Genomic DNA, 20,068 nt, shown 5'->3' with positions numbered 1-20,068 from the left:
AAATTTATTTGAAAACATTTTACATTTTATTAATTTAAATTTAATAAATAACATTTAATATTTAAATAAAAATAACTGCTTAGAAAATATATATACTTTAATTTTAAAATTTGATATCCAAATTTTGGATACTTTAAATACAATTATTTATCATTTATGATTTAAGATCATAACTGAATAAAATACACATTATGTGAAATTATTTCTTATAAGAAATAATGACTTCGTAAAAAGAAGGCAATAAAAATATATTTTGTTACAAAAATATATTTATGAATTACATGTCTTCTATACTCATCCAAATCTCATTGTCCCATCAACATAACATCCAGGTGTGTAGGATAATAATTCAATTCATTCATCCTTGATGTGTTGCCTTTATGTAGTTTTATTGAAGAAAAACTTTATATATTTTAATGCTGTAGTTAATAATAATGTTTATTGTAATGGTTAGTTTTGCATATTAATTGCTAAAATATGGTACCTACTTTCTTGATCAGACTTCAAATAGGCTTCATCCAATCAGTTGAAAGCCTTAAGAGCAAATATCAAGGTTTCCTGCAGAAGAAGGAATTCTGCCTCCAGATGTCAACATAGAAATTCTGCCTGAGTTTTCAACCTTCAGACTTAAAACTGAGACATCAGCTTTTACCTGAATTTCCAGCTTGCTGGGGAGAGATTCCATTTGTTCTGTTTCTTTGGAGAAGCCTGAATAATATAGTTATATTTCTTGAAACAGGATATAGAACATATTTTATGTAATGCTTGATTTTCTTGATTTATACTTTTAAAATATTTGGGCATTTATTAAGAAAGCTTTTATTTGTACTTTTGTCATAGGCTCCACAATAAGAGGGCAGGATTAATATTAAACATTGGGTTGGAAAAAGACTACCTGCCAGAAACTATAAATGAACCTGTGAATACTAGCTTGAATATAAACGGAGAAGTTTCCTGACAAATTATATATATATATATATATATGCCATTAATATTCAGATGTTTCATTATTTAAAGGTGATAAAGAGTGTATTCATCTACTTAGCTGTCATAAAAAAATGCCACAGAGTGATAAGGTGGCGATTAGAGTAAGCCAGGAAGAGGGCTTTTAATAAGAACCAAATCTGCAGACAACTTTGTCTTGGATTTATGGCCTCTGGAACTGTGAGAAATAAATGTCTATTATTTGGCTACCCAGTCTATATTATTTTGTTTTGGTAGCTCAAGCAGACTAATAAAGATTATGGTAATGAGAGGTGGGGCACTACTGTAACAAATACCTAAATTGTGGAAGTGGCTTTGAAACTGAGTAATGGGTAGGGACCAAGAGGGTTTTGAGGTGCATGCTGGAAAGCTGAGATTGACGTGAAGGGATGGCTCATGTGATTATGTAGACTGAGAAGTCTAGGCGGAGGAGAGCCAATGATATAGTTCCTGTTTGAATCCAAAGGCCTGAAAAGCAGGAGCTGATGATGCAAGTTCCAGTCAGAGTCTGAGTCTGAAGGAGAGAGTAACAATGTCCCAACTCAAAGACAGGCAGAGAGAGTGAATTCTTTCTTTCTCAGCCTTTTATTCTCTCCAGGCCTTCAATGGAATGAATGAGGCCCACCCCTATTAAGGAAGACAATCTGCTTTATCAATTTAAATGTTAATCTCAACCAGACACAACCTCATAAACACATCCAGGAATCACATTTAACCAAATATCTGGGTACCCCCATGTGTATTCGTCTGTTCTCACACTGCTAATAAAGACATACCCAAGACTGGGCAATTCATAAAGGAAAGAGGTTTAATGGACTCTAGGGAAGCCTCACAATCATGGCAGAAGGCAAAGGAGGAACACAGGCATGTCTTACATGGCGGCAGACAAAAGAGATGTGCAGGGGAATGCCCTTTATAAACCCACCATATCTCGAGACTTACTATCATGAGAACAGCATGGGAAAAACCCGCCCCCATGATTCAGTTACCTCCCGCTGGGTTTCTCCCATGACATGTGGGGATTATGGGAGCAACAATGCAAGATGAGATTTGGGTGGCAACACAACCAGAAAATATCACCGTGGTTGTCAAGTTGACAATAAAATTAGCAATCACTGAGGGTAATTGTGGGTGTGTGGAGCAGTGCAGAATTGTAAATAGAGTGGCCAGGCAAGCACTTTCTCTAGAGATGGTAACATTTGAAAAACTGAATGATAGTTGGGAGTGTCATGCTCAGAACCTGGGAAGATTTTTACAAGGTAAAGAGTAAATGCAGAGACTCTGAGATGTAACTGAGCTATACCTGGAATATACTGAGAAAGAATAGACTGGTGCATGATTAAGCTTGGAGAGTGAGGTAGGGTCAAATTGTTGGCCATGGTAGAATTTTGATTTTACTGTACATATAACGGAACTTAATATGAAAGATTAAAGAAGAGGAGACTTGCAATCTGATTCATTTGAGAGGAGAAGGAAGGAAAGAAGAAAGGAAGAAGGAAGGAAAGAGGGAAGAAAGGAAGGAACAAAGGGAGGGAGGGAGGAAAAAATAATGAATAAACAAGGAAAGGAAGGAAAAAGCTAAAAGAAGCAATAAGGAAGATATACAATAAACTAATATTCTGAGGACAGTATGGAAAATAGACTGTAGTTTCAGCAACGGAAAAATTATGTTACATTAGCTCCCAAAAGAGAAAATCATTGCCTGAATCTAGACCTTGGTGATAAATAATTTTGGACTGATTAGAAATGTATTTCAAAAATGAAACTGAGAGAATTTGTCAATGAATCAAATGTGAAGGACAGTATAAGAGTATAAATAATGATGGTTCTTTATTTTAAAATAAAATTAAATTGGTTTTGCCATGATTTTTGAGGTGGGAAATAATGAAAAACATCATTAAGTTTTTTATTCGCATGGATGAATCAAAAATTTATTTTGGATATATTAACACTAAAATGCTAATTAGATTTAAAAGTGAATATGTTAAGTAGGAATTAGAAGAAGAGCAATGCGTAGGGGCAATCTGGTGTCACAGATGAAAATTAGAACTTTCTAATGCTTAGAGAGGTTTAACTTCTTTTTCTAAGTATGTTTTATTTTCTCAAACTCATGGGTAAAGTTCAATACCCATGCACGTGTGCACATACACATACACACACACTATCCGCCATCAGCAGTTATCAGTGTTACAAGTCATATGCTAGGTTAGAAATCAAAAGAAAAATAAAAGGAAATGGGAATAAAAGGTGTGGAGACATATTAATAGGCAAGTACTAAAAAGAGGGGATGAAATTACCCTGATATTCAAAGAAGTATCTGAACTGCTGCTCGGGTACTGAAAACACCCTCTCAATTAATTTTATTGGTATGAAGAGATGCAGTGTCAGTAACACTTACTATAATTGGGAAATAAGTTTAGAACCATATTTTGGAAGTATATCATTAGAATGTATATGTTAACACAAAATACTATCAAATAGAGTCATGTAAATTTGAGAGATAGAATATTTAGAGCATTTTATGTAGGAATAATATGGTGAAATAAATGACCATCAAAATGATAATGTAGCAACTGAAGGCTGAAATATTCAACTTAAAAATCTAGAAATATTTATTTCATGGCTAGAGAAAGAAGGCCCATTTGGTTAGCTCAAGTTCAAGTATAGCTATGAAATACTGGTTTTACATGAATTTTACATAATATGAAGGTTCTCATATCCAAGAAATGAAGAATAAGTCCTTCAGTCTTTAAATTTGTAGTCTAGTTGCTTGAATATTCCATTTCTTTCAAGTGGAATAAAAGGATGTATCTTTAGAACAGCAGTTCATATGTGATGAAGTTCTTCTGAAGAAGCTACAAGTTGGCTTCCCTTAAGGTTTCCCACTGGAAATTTTGACTAAATTTCTGAATTTCTTATAAGGTTGCTCTCGGCCACCCTAAAAATCCTCCTAGGTGGTAGGACATAAGTCATTACTATCCAGATTTCGAACTGAGCAGGGCTAGAAGCAAGGTTTAAATTATGCCCAGTTTACTGACAGGCAAAGTCTTAAGTGGCTCTGAGTTTTGAAATACTGAAATTAGATACTGAACTATGTCCTAGCTTTAATTACTGAGATTTAATGTCACACCCATCAATGTTAATATATTTTGTCTACACATTTCTCACTGGATGACCTCATGCTCTATTTGGTAAGACTACAACTAATTTGTAGAAATTGAAATAGTATTCCCAGTTCCTAGCAACCCGTATAACACAGACATTTTCAGCAAAGTTTTTGTCTAATTTAATTGCATTGAAATTTTAATAATGAGACAATCTCCCATGTCCTTCATCACACAATAGAATGATGGATTTTAGAACTGATCCCTAGACAAGAGCATAGAAATCTTATTTAGCCTCACACTGGCTGCATGCTTTTAGGGAAGGCAATTAGACATCTTGTTTTGGTTTAATTCAATAAAGTGAAGATATTTATCAACACCTATCTTAGCTTTTTCCAGATCTTTTATACTGTTGACACAATCTTTAAATAATTAATTGTTCCAAAAATAGGACTCATATGATATTTTTATGCTAGAGTAAGCATCCTAGGGTTGACACATTCTTGCCTTTTGTTATATATGAAATATTTTTGACATTTGTAATTATTTATGTAGGAAAACAGCCATGAAAGTAGAAAATCAACTCAGAAAGTAGACACAAGTTTCTTTTGTATGGGAAAGAAAATAGATAAAATGATTTGGTCTATGGTGCATAGCAATTGGTAAAATTGGTGTTGATTTTGATGTTTATTAGGGAGAAATTTCTATTAGATTTCATTTAGTGTGGAAAATTGGACCCTGTGACAAACTCTATAGTATTCCATGCTCCAGACAGGCTTACAGACCTCTCCATCTGTCAAATATCATGCTCTTTGGTTTGGAACATATTCCTTGGTTTGGAGCATTATGTTTGAACAGATGGAGTGGCCTGTTTGTAGATAAAATTAACAATGCATTTCTGTATATATTAGTTCATTCTAGTTTTCATAATTTTTTCCCCTGTGGTATTTAAAACACAAATTACGTATGTTGTCTGAAAGACAGAGGGTATGAAAATGCTGAGCTTGAGCAACTCAAAATAACTCTGCTGGAATTGCAGCCAACATTAAAGTTTTTGAAAAATGACTTGACACATAGAGGGTATCTTTGGAATACTCTTTAAAATATTGAATGGCAAAAATTTTTAGGCTCCAAAATCTCCAAAATTGTGTTAATTAGAAAATTATAGCTTACAAATCAATATGATTTGATTTTTTTTCTTTAAAATGCAATTCTCAGGTATTGTAAACTATTTTTTCTGTAAGAATAGAGAGATCGCAGATCTAGATGGCATTAAGATACTTCAAAAAGGAAATTTATTACCTACTATGACAAATACATGAACAGCAAATAGGCATTTTTGTTTCTTGCCTAATTTAAACCAAGTCTTCATATATTCTTATTGACTTGTAAAACATGTATAAAATACAGATACTGTGACTATACACATATACATAAATGTATATAATATATATACACACAAAAATACAGATACAAACATGTTGTCAATAAAATACCAAGTGTTTTTAAATATATTAGCAAAATAGCGAAACAAAAAAAAAGTCAATACTATCCCCTTCTTTGTTTATAGTTTCTGCCTTTTGTAACATTTTGATGACATTTATCCCATAAGATGAGACCAATATTTTGGTATAATTATATTTTCTTCTGCTAATTTTATATTTTCAGGGTTAATGCTGCATCAGGATTATTCAGTTTCACAGTTACCTGTTATTTTTTTCTAGATAATCTTTGAACCAATATTGTCAAATTCTTATCACTCCACCTAAAATTTTTTATTGTTTTTGTGTTGTGTTTAGGCATGTATAGAATTTATAAAATATTGTTGAACTTATTGAACTATTAAGATTTGCTATTCAAGAACAAGGCACATTGCTCATTTTGCTCATTTAGTCAATGTTTTTTCCATCAAATCTAAAGTCAACCGTGTCTTCTAGTTTCATCCATTTTGTTGCAAATGGCAGAATTTCCTTTTTTCTAAGGCTGGATAATATACGATTTTTAAATACACACACATACACATACACACACCACAGTTCCTTTATCCATTCATTGATGGATGAAAACAAATTATTTTTATGTCTTGGCAATTTTGAATAATGCTGCAATAAACATGAGTGCGTAAATTATCTCTTGAAAGTACAATAATTATTTCATTTTCTTTGGATACATGCCCAGAAAAAGGATTACTTTTAATTTTTTGAGGAACCGCTGTACTATTTTCTATAATGGCTCTACCAATTTGCTAAGTGACACAAGCCAGACACAGAAAAATACTGCACAATCTCACTTATATGTGGAATCTACAAAGGTCTAATACAAAGAAGTAGAGAGTAGGAGAGTGGTTACCAGGCCATAGATGATGTAGGGTTAAAGTTGTAGTACAAAGTTGCAGTTACGTAGAATGAAGAAGTCTGGAGATCTAATGTACAGCATGAGGGCTATAGTTAATAAAATACTATCTTATACACTGGGAATTTGTTAAGAGAGCAAATTTCAAGTGCTTTTATTATGGAGAAAATGTGTGAGGAGAGGTATATGTTAATTTGCTTAACAGTAATAATTATTTCACTATGTATATGTATATCAAAGTATTATGTTGTACTCAAATTATATAATATAATAAATCAGTACATCTATAGAGCAGATTTTTTTTTTACTTTATATCTTTTTTCATATGGATCTTTTGGAGATCACCTTTTCAGAAGTATTGCCATTTAAATAAGTATGCAGTTTTAATTGATAAATGTTTTAAAGTTAATTTTACTAGTTTCTGTTTTTCTGGAGATTTTGAAATAATTGTATTATGCACAAATGATGATAATTTTATTAAAATACTTATTATTCTTTATTTCCTCTCAATTTCTTAACATTTTTCTTGAAATATGTTGTGATAATAAACTTTTTTTTCACCAGGAATGCAGAAATTGATCTTGTGAAGTTGAAATCTGACTTGGTCCTACCCTACCTCCATTACTAACCTCAATGAGAATGTTAAATGTGGAGTAATTCATTTTGGTCTTAGGTAAATGATATTTGGGGATTAATTGTTTAGTAAAATTTATACACTGACTAATACATTTAGATTTTTGAAAAAAATTTATTAAGATTTAACATGGAATACTTTTTGAGGATTGCTTTTCAAGGGTATATTTTGCATTTAATTGTTGAGATGAATTATATTAACCTGTTTTCTATCATTGGACAACTGGACAACTTTCAACTTTCAATACTAGAATCTCTCTACTTATCACACTGTATTATTGTTTTTATTCCAGTAGAGTCCATAGGTTAGTATTTTTCTTGAACTATTTCCATATATGTTCAAAATTATGATAGATATATAGGTATTTTTAAATGCTATCTTTATAATTTGTTAACAAGGAAGTTGTATGGTATTATTAAAGTTAGAATTAAGCTACTTAGGATATTTCTGTATGTTTGATTCCTTCTATTACAATGTTGTGTAATTTCAGACCAACTTTTATTTAAGAATTTTCATTTTTACTTAAAGTACAGTAATAATAATCTCTAGAAAAGTACAAATCATAGTTATCTGAATAACTGGCATTTATTTGTTATTTGTATCTGGAGTAAATAAGGTTTTTGGAACTCTAATACATTAATGGGCATCACCATTCAGTTAATAGCATAAAATATTGAATTAGTATACATAGTAACTTCTCAGCATACATAATATCTAATATTATTATCATCAAACCTATTTTTTTATTTTTTTATTTTTTTTGCAATCTCTTCGGAGTATCATATCTGATTTATAGTTATTCCTAATAGTAATTGCTATAATATTACATTACAGAAATTTTAAAATCATTTAATGTTTTCCATTATAAATAACACATTTTAATAAAAATGCAGAAATTCAAATAAAGAAATTTAAAAACAAAAACAAAATACAGGGGGATGAAGAAAGTTTTTATTTCTGTAAACAGTTACTGGGAGAAGGCCTGGAAATTATCACCAGACCAACTCAAAATTACAAAGTTTTTCAGAGTTTATGATGACAACAAATGCCTCAATGATGTATTTGAAATCTGTCTACTGTTTTAAAAATATTTTAATATCTGGAAAGTAATAAATGATTCCTGTAAGTATTATACATGTAATTTTTTGGTTTGTAGCTTCTTAAAAATGCTAGAGCTTAGATTCAACATAAAAGCTAAATTAGATAATTGGCATGGACAGCTCTTAGAGTAAAAGTTACTATCATTTAGTCATATCTTTCTAGATATGTAATAAAAATTATACCATTTGGTGGTTTACAATAAATTATTTAAATATATTAGTTAACAGTTCAACTAAAATACAATAATTTACAAATATTTTCTTTACAAATAAGTTTATAATTTCTTTTATAGAAACATATGATAACCGTTATCTCTAGTGTAAATCAGACATCATCAAATATTTTTACTGAAATATTTTTATTGAAAAATATTGCCAATATTTTTATTTTTATTGAATATTTTATTTTAACATATTTCTACCAAATAAAATTTTTAATATATATCATAATATTTTAAATTTGTATTGGCTGTCTATTTGCTTCTGTTTTTTATATTTCCAAACACTATTTAGCAAGTTATTCCCTGTTCTTTGAAAAATTAAGACAAACTGAATTAAGCAAACTTGTATTTTAGTATTTGAATGACAGACATTACAAATTAAATAAGTTTCTTATCAATATGTAAACTGTATATCATCCAGCCATTCTACTGAGAGATCTCTAGATACATGGAATATGTACTCCAAGGAAATGACAAATACCCCAGTGAGACAGCTGCATCCATTTTTTTTTTAACTTGCTACCAAGCACAACTTCAGTGGCAAGCACAGAGGCAAATTTTAAACTGTTTGCTAAGTGTCTGTCATTTCTGCTTTCACAAAAAGAATGATTTCCAACGAGAGAACACTGTGCTCCAAAATACCTAATGTGGGCAGCCAACCGATGAATCATCCTGAGAAAAGCCAGAGAAACCAATCATCTTAGTATAAAATCCATTGATCAATGATTTCCTACAACAACAGTTTCCCTGAATCTAATTCATCCTGTACAAAATTATTTCTGTGTTGTAAAACTCAAAAAGTGTCAGACTGCCATTTTTTGGTTGTGTTTATTAAATTTTTTATGGTTAAGACAATTGAACATTGATGTGCTGTCACATGCAGATATTTCCTGTCTACCTTTTCACAGTGGTTTCTTAAGAGAGATGATTTGGTATTTTATAAAGCAAATTTGGCTTTGACAATATCAAACTGTCATTTTAGCTCAAGAATCTTTTATAACCTTACTGTATCACAAACACAGATGTGTTTGAGTTTCTCTTAATCTCTTTTTGTGTCTCTGTTCCTCTCTCTCTATATATCTATACGCACATGTCCATGCATGTGTAAATTAAGTTCTCTTTAGCTCAGTTCCCTAATCTGTAAAATGGAGATAATAAGAATTGATGATTATTTTTGGTATTAAGTTTAATACCAATGAAAGATTTAGAACAATATCTGGCATATACTGACTATTCAATAAATACTATCATATTAGCATAAATATTTTAGGTAGAATAACCTATTAGAAAACTTAGAAAGAAGTTAAAAAATAAAAGAAAATTAGTCTTTTAAAAATAAGTATCTTGAGTACATTAGAGCAGATACAGTTAGTTATAAGGTAGTGCCCATGATTTTCTGCATTATGTTTGCTACCACTTAATATGCCTCTAAAGACATGTTCAGCCCTGTAGATAATAACTTGTTCTTAGACATTTTGGTATTTTTCTTTAGTCTGAATGGGGTGGCTCTAATAATACCTGCTAGTTTGCCTTTATAGTGGTGTAGTTGTTGAGGCATGAATATATGTCTCAAACTCTAACAGAAAAAAAAATGCACGGTCCTGTCAGAGTAAATGGAGATGTTATAATCTGGCCTCTGATGCAGTATGCATTTATGCTTAATGAGAAGGTATAGAGCATATTTGTGGTATTTTAGTAATGCAGCAATTAAACTTCATGAATAAGTCTTTGTTAGATGTAGAATCCTTCTCAAATTTTGGTACTAAAGTAAACTATAGCATTTCATCTTTCATCCTAAAAGTCAAGGCTTAGACATTATTGATAATCTTGGCAGGTTAGGACTTTTCACCTTAAGAGCATGGAAGGAGTGACTCAAAAAAACCAGGAAAGCCAGATGTAATTTAGAGCAGGGGTAAAGTTTATTGTCCAGCAAGAGCATGATGAGTATGCAGTCGTGGCAGCAGGGCATACCAACAGACTATTTCTGTGGTGCTATCACCATTGTATTTTCTGCTGATGTTCTACAAATGCTGCTTCTCTAGGTTTCTTTTGATTCTGTAATATTTCCAATGCACTTCTAATAAATTTAGTTTGTTTACTCCCATGCTTTATGTAAGTAAGCCAGGTAAAGATTTTGTTGTTTCTAATAATACCTCAGTCAATCCACAGGTGATACTATTGTGACAATTATGACCATTTTTAGAAAAGAGAACCCCTATGGGAATTATTAAGCTCACAGCTCAGAACAAAAGTATTCAGAACAGTGTCTACAACATTGGTGAATGAAGTAGGATAACATAACTGAGTAGGGAGAAAATAAGCCATGGACATGGAGGCAAGAAATGCAAGTCACTGGGTCTTGGTCTGTGGAGACGGTGGATACAGCAACTAAAAGCTCAGCACTGACCATTCCTGAAGTTTACATGGAGCTGCCAGAGACAGAAGGTACTTGGGAGAGACAAGGTTTCCCACATACTACAGCTGGCACAGCATGACAGAGAAATGCAGTTTTGTTAGTGCTTCTCTCAGTATATTGTTGCAGACTGTTAAGATAACCTAGGAAATCAAATAATTATTTATTCAGTGCTTACTACGTGCCACACACCCATAACAGGATTTATACATTTTATCTTCACATTGAACTAACTGCAAAAATCACTAGTATTTTAATTACACAAACTAGACCAAGATAGAACATAAGCTATGAAAAGATAAAATCACAGGTTAATTTGCTCATTAGAGATATAACATTCACGTTTATTGAATTTCCTTAGTCTAGAGTTCCCTGTTTGCTCTCAGTTGAATGTAATTTATGACTTAATTTTTGGCTTCAACAATGATGATTCCCCTCTTTTTATTTCCTTTATTATCACTGATATCTACCTGGTCACTCCCTACTCCATAGTCACATGTATCTTTAAACTCCTTAATGAAGGCAACATGAAAGTAGATTAAGTGTCTGTTTCATGGGAAAGCCAAGGTTAAAATTTTGTCTTTTGAATTCGCTACTGCTGGGTTTCAGACAGGCTATTTAAGCTGTTTATGCCTATATTGCACCACCTGTGAAATAGATGAAGTAATTATATTACCTAACCCCTAGTGTTGTTATAAGAATTAATTAATAAACCAGCATAAAGCTCTGAAAACAATACCTGGAACATGGAAAACACTAAAAAATGCTATTAGTTATTGAGGATTCAGAGAACTTTATCTTACTCGCTATGAATGTGTCCATTCTGTCTCTCAAATTTAATTACAAGGAAAATATTTTGTGTTTTTAAAAGGTAATATGATTACCATATAATGGCCTGTTCCAGTAATACAGGTATAGCTAATGGCAATGATAATATACATTACTCATTTAACCAATTTACACCATACCCATTACTTTGAGACTTCTGTGCACATACACTCATATGTCACTTAACAATGGGTACACATTCTGAGAAATCCATTGTTAAGCGATTTTGTTATTATGCAAACATTGTAGAGTGTACTTACACTATCTAGGTGGTATAGCCTACTACACACCTCGGCTATATGGTCTAGCCTATTGCTCCTAGTCTACAAATCTGTACAGCATGTTACTGTACTGAATACTACAGACAATTATAACACAATAGTATGTATTGGTGTATCTAAACATATTTAAACAGAGAAAGAGCAAATATGGTATAAAATGTAAAATATTTTACACCTATAGGGCATTTACTGTGAATGAAGCTTGCAGGAATGGAAGTGGCTCTGGATTAGTCAGTGAGTGAGTGATGAGTGAATATGAAGTCCTAGGACATTACTATATACTACTATACACTTTATAAACACTAAAAACTGAAACTGTCCTACATTTAGAAAAAAAAAGTAATTGCGATATGGTTATGATGGCTACAAAGTCTACAGGCAAAAATGAATTTTTTAGTTCCATTATAATTTTATATAACCACTGTCAGATATGTGGTCCCTCACTGGCCAAAATGTCATTATGTGGTATATGATTGTATGTAATTATTTTAGCATATTTCGGATGGTTTTATATCTAAGCTTCTTGCTTTATGTGATTGATTCCAAAACTTTCTGACACAAATATTGACAAATGACTTCATAATCCTAAAATTTAATATGAGTGATTTAAAATGTAATTAGTAAGTAGAACATTTACTTACATAATACTTAAGAATGAAATTTAATGTCATTCTGAAAATATTTACACTCGCAAACATATATAAATAATAAAAATAAATTGGATCAAAGGGCTTGATAAGAAAGTTAGATTTATGTACAATTTTGGGGAACAAATATAACTATATATTGTAGAAAAAGCATATTTAAATATTAATAATTTTTATCCTTTATACCTGACAGAGAGAAGTTAACTCATGAACAGACATTTCTCAAAAGAAGACATACTGAGACTTTGCTGAAGTTGCTTATCAGCTTATAGGGTTTAGGGGCTGAGACAATGGGGTTTTCTAAATATACAATCATGTCATCTGCTAACAGAAACAATTTGATTTTCTCTCTTCCTATTTGAATACCATTTATTTCTTTCTCTTGCCTGATGGCGCTGGCCAGAACTTTAATACTATGTTGAATAGGAGTGATGAGAGAGGGCATCCTTGTCTTGTGCTGGTTTTCAAAAGGAATGTTTCCAGCTTTTGCCCATTCAGTATGATATTGGCTGTGGGTTTGTCATAAATAATTCTCATTATTTTGAGGTATGTTTCATCAATACCTTGCTTATTGAGTGTTTTTAGCATGAAGGGGTGTTGAATTTCATCGAAGGCCTTTTCTGCATCTATTAAGATAATCATGTGTTTTTTGTCATTAGTTTTATTTATATGATGGATGACATTTATTGATTTGCATATGTTGAGCCAGCCTTGCATCCCGGGGATGAAGCCAACTTGATTGTGGTGGATAAGCTTTTTAATGTGCGCTGAATTCATTTGCCAGTATTTTATTGAGGATTTTTGCATGGATATTCATCAGGGCTATTGGCCTGAAATTTTCTTTTTTTGTTGTGTCTCTGCCAGATTCTGGTACCAGGATGAAGCTGGCCTCATAAAATGAGTTAGAGAGGAGTCCCTCTTTTTCTATTGTTTGGAATAGTTTCAGAAGGAATGGTACCAGCTCCTCTTTGTACCTCTGGTAGAATTCAGCTGTGAATCCATCTGGTCCTGGGCTTTTTGGTTGGTAGGCTGTTAATTATTGCCTCAAATTCAGAGCTTGTTAGTGGTCTATTCAGGGATTCGACTTCTTCCTGGTTTAGTCTTGGAAGGGTGTATGTGTCCAGAAATTTATCCATTTTTTCTATATTTTCTAGTTCATTTGTGTAGATGTGTTTATAGTATTCTCTGATAGTAGTTTGTATTTCTATGGGATCAGTGGTTATCTCACCTTTAACATTTTTTATTCTCTCTTTTCTTCTTTATTAGTCTTGCTACAAGTCTATCTATTTTGTTATTCTTTTAAAAAAAAACAGCTCCTGGATTCATTGATTTTTGATTGTCTCTATTTCCTTCAGTTCTGCTCTGATCTTAGTTATTTCTTGTCTTCTTCTAGTTTTTGAATTTGTTTGCTGTTGCTGCCCTACTTGTTTTAACTGTGATGTTAGGGTGTCAATTTTAGATCTTTCCTGCTTTCTCCTGTGGGCATTTAGTGCTATGAGTTTCCCTCTTAATGCTGCTTTAGATGTGTCCCAGAGATTCTGGTACATTGTGTCTTTGTTCTCACTGGTTTCAAAGAACTTATTTATTTCTGCCTTAATTTTGCTGTTTACCCAGTAGTCATGAATGAGCAGGTTGTTCAGTTTCCATGTAGTTGTGCAGTTTTTGAGCAAGTGTCTTAATCCTGAGTTCTAATTTGATTGCACTGTGGTCTGAGAAGCTGTTTGTTATGATTTCCCTTCTTTTGAATTTGCTGAGGAGTGTTTTACCTCCAATGACGTGGTCAATTTTAGAATAAGTGCTATGTGGTGCTGAGTAGAATGTATATTCTGTTGATTTGGGGTGGAGAGTTCTGTATATTTCTATTAGGTCTGCTTGGTCCAGAGCTGAGTTCAAGTCCTGAATATACTTGTTAATTTTCTGTCTCATTGATCTGTCTAATATTGACAGTGGGTTGTTAAAGTCTCCCAGTGTTATTGTGTGGGAGTAAAATCAATGTGCAAAAATCACAAGCATTCCTATACTCCAATAATAGACAAACAGAGGGCCAAATCATGAGCGAACTCCCATTCACAATTGCTATGAAGAGAATAAAATACCTAGGAATACAATTTACAAGGAATGTGAAGGACCTCTTCAAGGAGAACTACAAACCACTGCTCAAGGAAATCAGAGAGCACACAAACAAATGGAAAAACATTCCATGCTCATGGATAGAAAGAATCAATATCATAAAAATGACCATACTGCCCAAAGTAATTTATAGATTCAATGCTATTCCCATAAAGCTACAATTGACTTTCTTCACAGAATTAAAAAAAATAAATTTAAATTTAATATAGAACCAAAAAAGAGCCCATACATCCAAGACATTCCTAAGCAAAAAGAACAAAGCTGGAGGTATCATGCTACCTGACTTCAAACTGTACTACAAGGCTACAGTAACCAAAACAGCATGGTACTGGTACCAAAACAGATGTATAGACCAATGGAACAGAACAGAGCCCTCAGAAATAACACTACACATCTACAACCATCTGATCTTTTACAAACCTGACAAAAACAAGCAATGGGGAAAGGATTCCGTATTTAATAAATGGTGGTGGGAAAACTGGCTAGCCCTATGCAGAAAACTGAAACTGGATCCCTTCCTTACACCTTATACAAAAATTAATTCAAGATGGATTAAATACTTAAGCATAAGACCTAAAACCATAAAAACCTTAGAAGAAAACCTAGGCAATACCTTTCAGGACATAGGCATGGGCAAAGTCTTCATGACTAAAACACCAAAAGCAATTGCAACAAAAGCTAAAATTGACAAATGGAATCTAATTAAACTAAAGAGCTCCTGCACAGCAGAAGAAACTATCATCAGAGTGAACATGCAACCTACAGAATGGAAGAAAATTTTTGCAATATATCCATCTGACAAAGGGCTAACATCCAGAATCTACAAAGAACTTAAACAAATTTACAAGAAAAAAAAAACAACCCCATCAAAAAGTGGGCGAAGGACATGAACAGACACTTCTCAAAAGGAGACATTTATATGGCCAACAAACATATGAAAAAAAGCTCATTATCACTGCTCATTAGAGAAATGCAAATCAAAACCACAATGTGACACCATCTCATGCCAGTTAGAATGGCTATCATTAAAAAGTCAGGAAACAACAGATGTTGGAGAGGATGTGAAGAAATAGGAATGCTTTTACAGTGTTGGTGGGAGTGTAAATTAGTTCAACCATTGTGGAAGACAGTGTGGCGATTCTTCATGGATCTAGAACCAGAGATACCATTTGACCCAGCAATCCCATTACTGGGCATATACCTAAAGGATTATAAATCATTCTACTGTAAAGACACATGCACACGTATGTTTACTGCAACACTATTTACAATAGCAAAGGCTTGGACCTGACCCAAATGCCCATCAATGTTAGACTGGATAAAGTAAATGCGTCACATACACACCATGGAATACCAGGCAGCCATAAAAAAGAATGAGTTCATGTCCTTTGCAGGGACATGGATGAAGCTGAAAACCATCATTCTCAGCAAACTAACACAGAAACAGAAAACCAAACACCCCATATTCTCACTCATAAGCAGGAGTTGAAAAATGAGAACATATGGGCACAGGGAGGGGAACATCACACACTGGGGCCTGTCGGTGGGTGGGGGACAAGGGGAGGAATAGCATTAGGAGAAATACCTAATGTAGATGATGGGCTGATGGGCGCAGCAAACCACCATGGCACATGTATACCTATGTGACAATCCTGCACGTTCTGTACATGTATCCCTGAACTTAAAGTATAATAAAATTAATAAATATAAATAAAAATGTATTACAAAGCCAAATATATATATACATATATAAAACAAAGCTTAAAAAAGACACACAAACAGCCAACAAACATAAATATCTGCCTAAGTCACTAATTATCAGAGAAATGCAAATTAAAACCACAATGAGATATTATCTTACACCAGTTAGAATGGCTATTGTTTAAAAAGTCAAAAAATGACAGATATTGGTGAGGGAGTATGTGGAGGAAAGGGAACATTGGTAAGAATGTAAATTAGTACAACTTCTTTGGAAAACATTATGGAGATTTCTCTAGAACTAAAAATTGAACTACCATTTAACCCAGCAATCCCAACACAATGTATTTACCCAAGAAACAGAAATCATCATATCAAAAAATACCTGCCTGCACTGGTATGTGTATCTCAGCACTGTTTATATTAGCAAAGTCATGAAATTAACGTAAGTTTTCATCAATGGAAAATTGGATAAAGAAAATGTTGTATATATACACAATGGAATACAAAGCAGTGCTAAAGAGGAATAAACTTATATATTTTGCAGCAATGTGGGTAGAGTTGGAGCCATTAAGCTAAATGAAATAACTCAAAAACAAAAATTTAAACACCCCACCTTCTCAGTTAAAAGTGGAAGCTAGACAATGTGTACACATGGACATAAAGATGGAAATGATACCTACTGGGGACTAAAACGGGGATGAGGGAAGGGGATGAGGATTAAAAAATCAACAGTTAGGTGCAATTTTTAATATGTCATTGATAGGCACACTAGAAGCCTAAACCTCACTGTCACTCAATATATCTATATAACAAACCTGCACATTTACCCCCTGAATCTAAACCTTTTAAAAAATAATAAGTTTTGATGTTGATGGGATATAAAAGCTGTGTAGTAAGTAAATGAGTGAGCAAAAGGTCTATTTAAAAGCATCAGAGAGCCAGAAAGGCAGTCATAGCTTAGGAAGCCAAGATCACAGAGAACAGAAAACCAAAGTAAGGTGAGCTGGACTTTCTCAGTTTTTTTTTTTTCACTCTGAAAATGAGCTGTTTCCTAAGAATGCAGCTCAGGATATAGAAATTTGGAAAACCAGATATAGAATAACTTTTACAAACCTGGAAATTCCCTAGAACCCACTCAATCTCTGATTAAAGCAAGGGATTGATCTCTGTTCTGAACTGTTGGGCAGAAAGGAATTATAAACTCATTCAAAGCCTTCATATTTTCACACATAATGTACACCAGTCAATAATCATACAAAATTCAGAACCAAGGGAAAAATGGAAATCAATCAACAGTGCTCCAATTGCTGAAGGTGGTTTACAATGACTTTAAAGTGACCTGAATAAATGTGTTCAGGAAAAGAAATAAAAAGGAGCATTTCACAAGCGAACTAGAAAGTATACAGAAGAATCAAATAGAAACTCCAAAACTATAAAATATACTTAATAATTAGTAATTACTAATTATTATAGTAAGTATTATAACTGATTACTATTATTAGTTGGTAGAAAATACCTAGACAGGCATAAAGAGAAAGAAAGACAAAAGGAAATACAGCAAATTGAGTATGATAAACACAAAATAAAAGTACTAGTAATGGGTAATGCGGTAGCCATTAAAGAAAGAGAATCAGTATTTGAAATCTACCCATAAACACCAGACTCACCAGTCTTTATTGATTAATCTCTGTGAAAATGAAACACAGATCTTACACAAATTATCAGAAAACAAATAAATAGAGGAACACTTTCAAACTTATCATATATGGCCAGAATTCACTAAATAGCAAACTCGAAAAGGACATTACAAGAAAGGAAAATTCTAAGCCAATCTATCTTACAAATGGAAAAGAAATAAATCTCAAGCAAAATACAAAAAAAAAATTAACAGAGAAAGATTTTTAAAGTATTCTACATAATTACAAAATGGAGTTCTTTTCACCAGTGAAACATTTCTTTAACAATACAAAAATCAACCAAATTCTAGACATTAAAATAATGTTTAAAGCTATATAATCGAGAGGCAGAGCAAGATGGTGAAAGAGAAAGCTCCACCAACTCCCACCCCACCCCACCCAAGGACACCAAGTTAACAACTATCTACACAGACACACACACAAAACACTTTTATAAGAACCAAAAATCAGGTGAGCCCTCATTGTACCTTGTGGTAATTCCATATAATTGTAAGAGGTACTGAAGTGGTAAAATAAATAAATAAATAAATAACAGTCTGGATTCACAGATGCTATCCTTCTCTACCCTCCTGGCAGCAGGGGCATGGTGTGGAGAATTCCTCTGGGCAGTGAAGCAGAAAGAACACAGAAATTGTGAAGCACTAAATTAAGTGCTGTCATGTTAGAGCAAAAAGGAAACTGGACCAAACTCAGCTGATGCCTGCCCACAGAGGAACACTTAAAATTAGCCCTAGCCAGATGGGAATCACTGCCAATCTTAGCAGTTGAAACTTGAGTTCCTACAAACCTCACTACTGGGGGCTACAGTGCTCTGGGTCTCTAAGTTAACTTTAAAGGCAGTCTTGGCCGTAAGGACTGCAACTCTTGATGTGTCTTAGTGCTGAACCAGGCTGAGAGACGGTGGACTTGGGGGTGGAGAGAAGGTACACAACCTACTGAGACACCAGCTGGGGCAGCTAAGGGAGTGCTGGAATCACTCCTTCCCTAACCTCAGTCTACACAGATCACACTCAAAATACCCCTTCCTTCCATTTGAGGAGAGAGAGGGAAGAGTGGGGAGAACTTTGTTTTGCATCTTGTATACCAGCTAATCCACAGCAAGACAAGGCACTGGTCAGAGTAATGAGGCCCCCTCCTAGGCCCTAGCTCCTGGATGACATTTCTAGACATACCCTGGGTGAGAAGGGAACATGCTGTCTTGAAGGGAAGGAACTAGTCCTGGCGGCATTCATCACCTGTTAATGGAAGAGGTCTTGGGCCCCAAATAACCAGCAATGATACCTAGGTAATACATTGAGGGCCTTGGATGAGCCTCTGAGGCTTACTGGTTTCAGGTGAGACTCTGTGCATTAACAGCTGTGGTGACTATGGGGCAAAACTCTTTTTGCTTGAGAAAAGCAGAGAGATAAGTAAAGGAGACTTTGTCTTGCACCTTAGGTACCAGTACAGCCATAGAGGGGAAGAGCAACAAGTAGGCTCTTAAAATCCCCAATTCCAGGACTTGACTCTTGGACAGAATTTATGGACATGCTGTGGGTCAGAGGGGAGCCCACTGCCCTAAAGGGTGACTCCCAGGCCAGACAGCATCACCACAAGCTGACATAAACACCTTTGGGCCTTAAGGCAACATCAGCAGTAGTCTGGCTGTGCTCCTCACAGCCTGTGGTGGCAGAGGATGCAGGATGAGGCTCCTCTGCTTTTGAAAAGTGGAGGGAAGAGTGGGAAGGACTGTGTCTTGTGGTTTCACCGTCAGCTCAGCCACATACAATAGAACACGGAGTAGACTTCTAAGATTTTCTACTCTAGTCCCTGACTTCTGGATGACTCAACTCATGCAGGGACTAGGGTAACTCACCACCCTGAAGGGAGGAACAAGGCCTGGCTGGCTTTGCCATCTGCTGGTCGTAGAGCCCCAGGGCCTTGAGCAAACATAGACAGTAGTAGCAAGGTAGTGTTTATAGTAAGCCTTGGGCAAG

At 33.9% G+C, this 20,068-nt stretch overlaps 1 long non-coding RNA gene across 1 annotated transcript in view; it reads right to left on the bottom strand.

The window, feature by feature from the left end:
- The window catches only part of LOC134728706 (uncharacterized), a 32,404-nt gene extending 12,886 nt beyond the window's left edge, over window positions 1-19,518 (bottom strand). The window contains exon 1 of the long non-coding RNA XR_010109403.1: window positions 18,560-19,518. This is a non-coding gene — a long non-coding RNA (uncharacterized LOC134728706). The remainder of the gene's footprint in view (window positions 1-18,559) is intronic.
- Between the last annotated feature and the right edge of the window lie 550 nt (window positions 19,519-20,068).

The sequence above is a fragment of the Pan paniscus genome, chromosome 13 (assembly GCF_029289425.2).
Source record: "Pan paniscus chromosome 13, NHGRI_mPanPan1-v2.0_pri, whole genome shotgun sequence".
In the NCBI taxonomy this organism is placed as follows: domain Eukaryota; kingdom Metazoa; phylum Chordata; class Mammalia; order Primates; family Hominidae; genus Pan; species Pan paniscus.
This window is presented reverse-complemented; position numbering and strand designations above follow the sequence as displayed.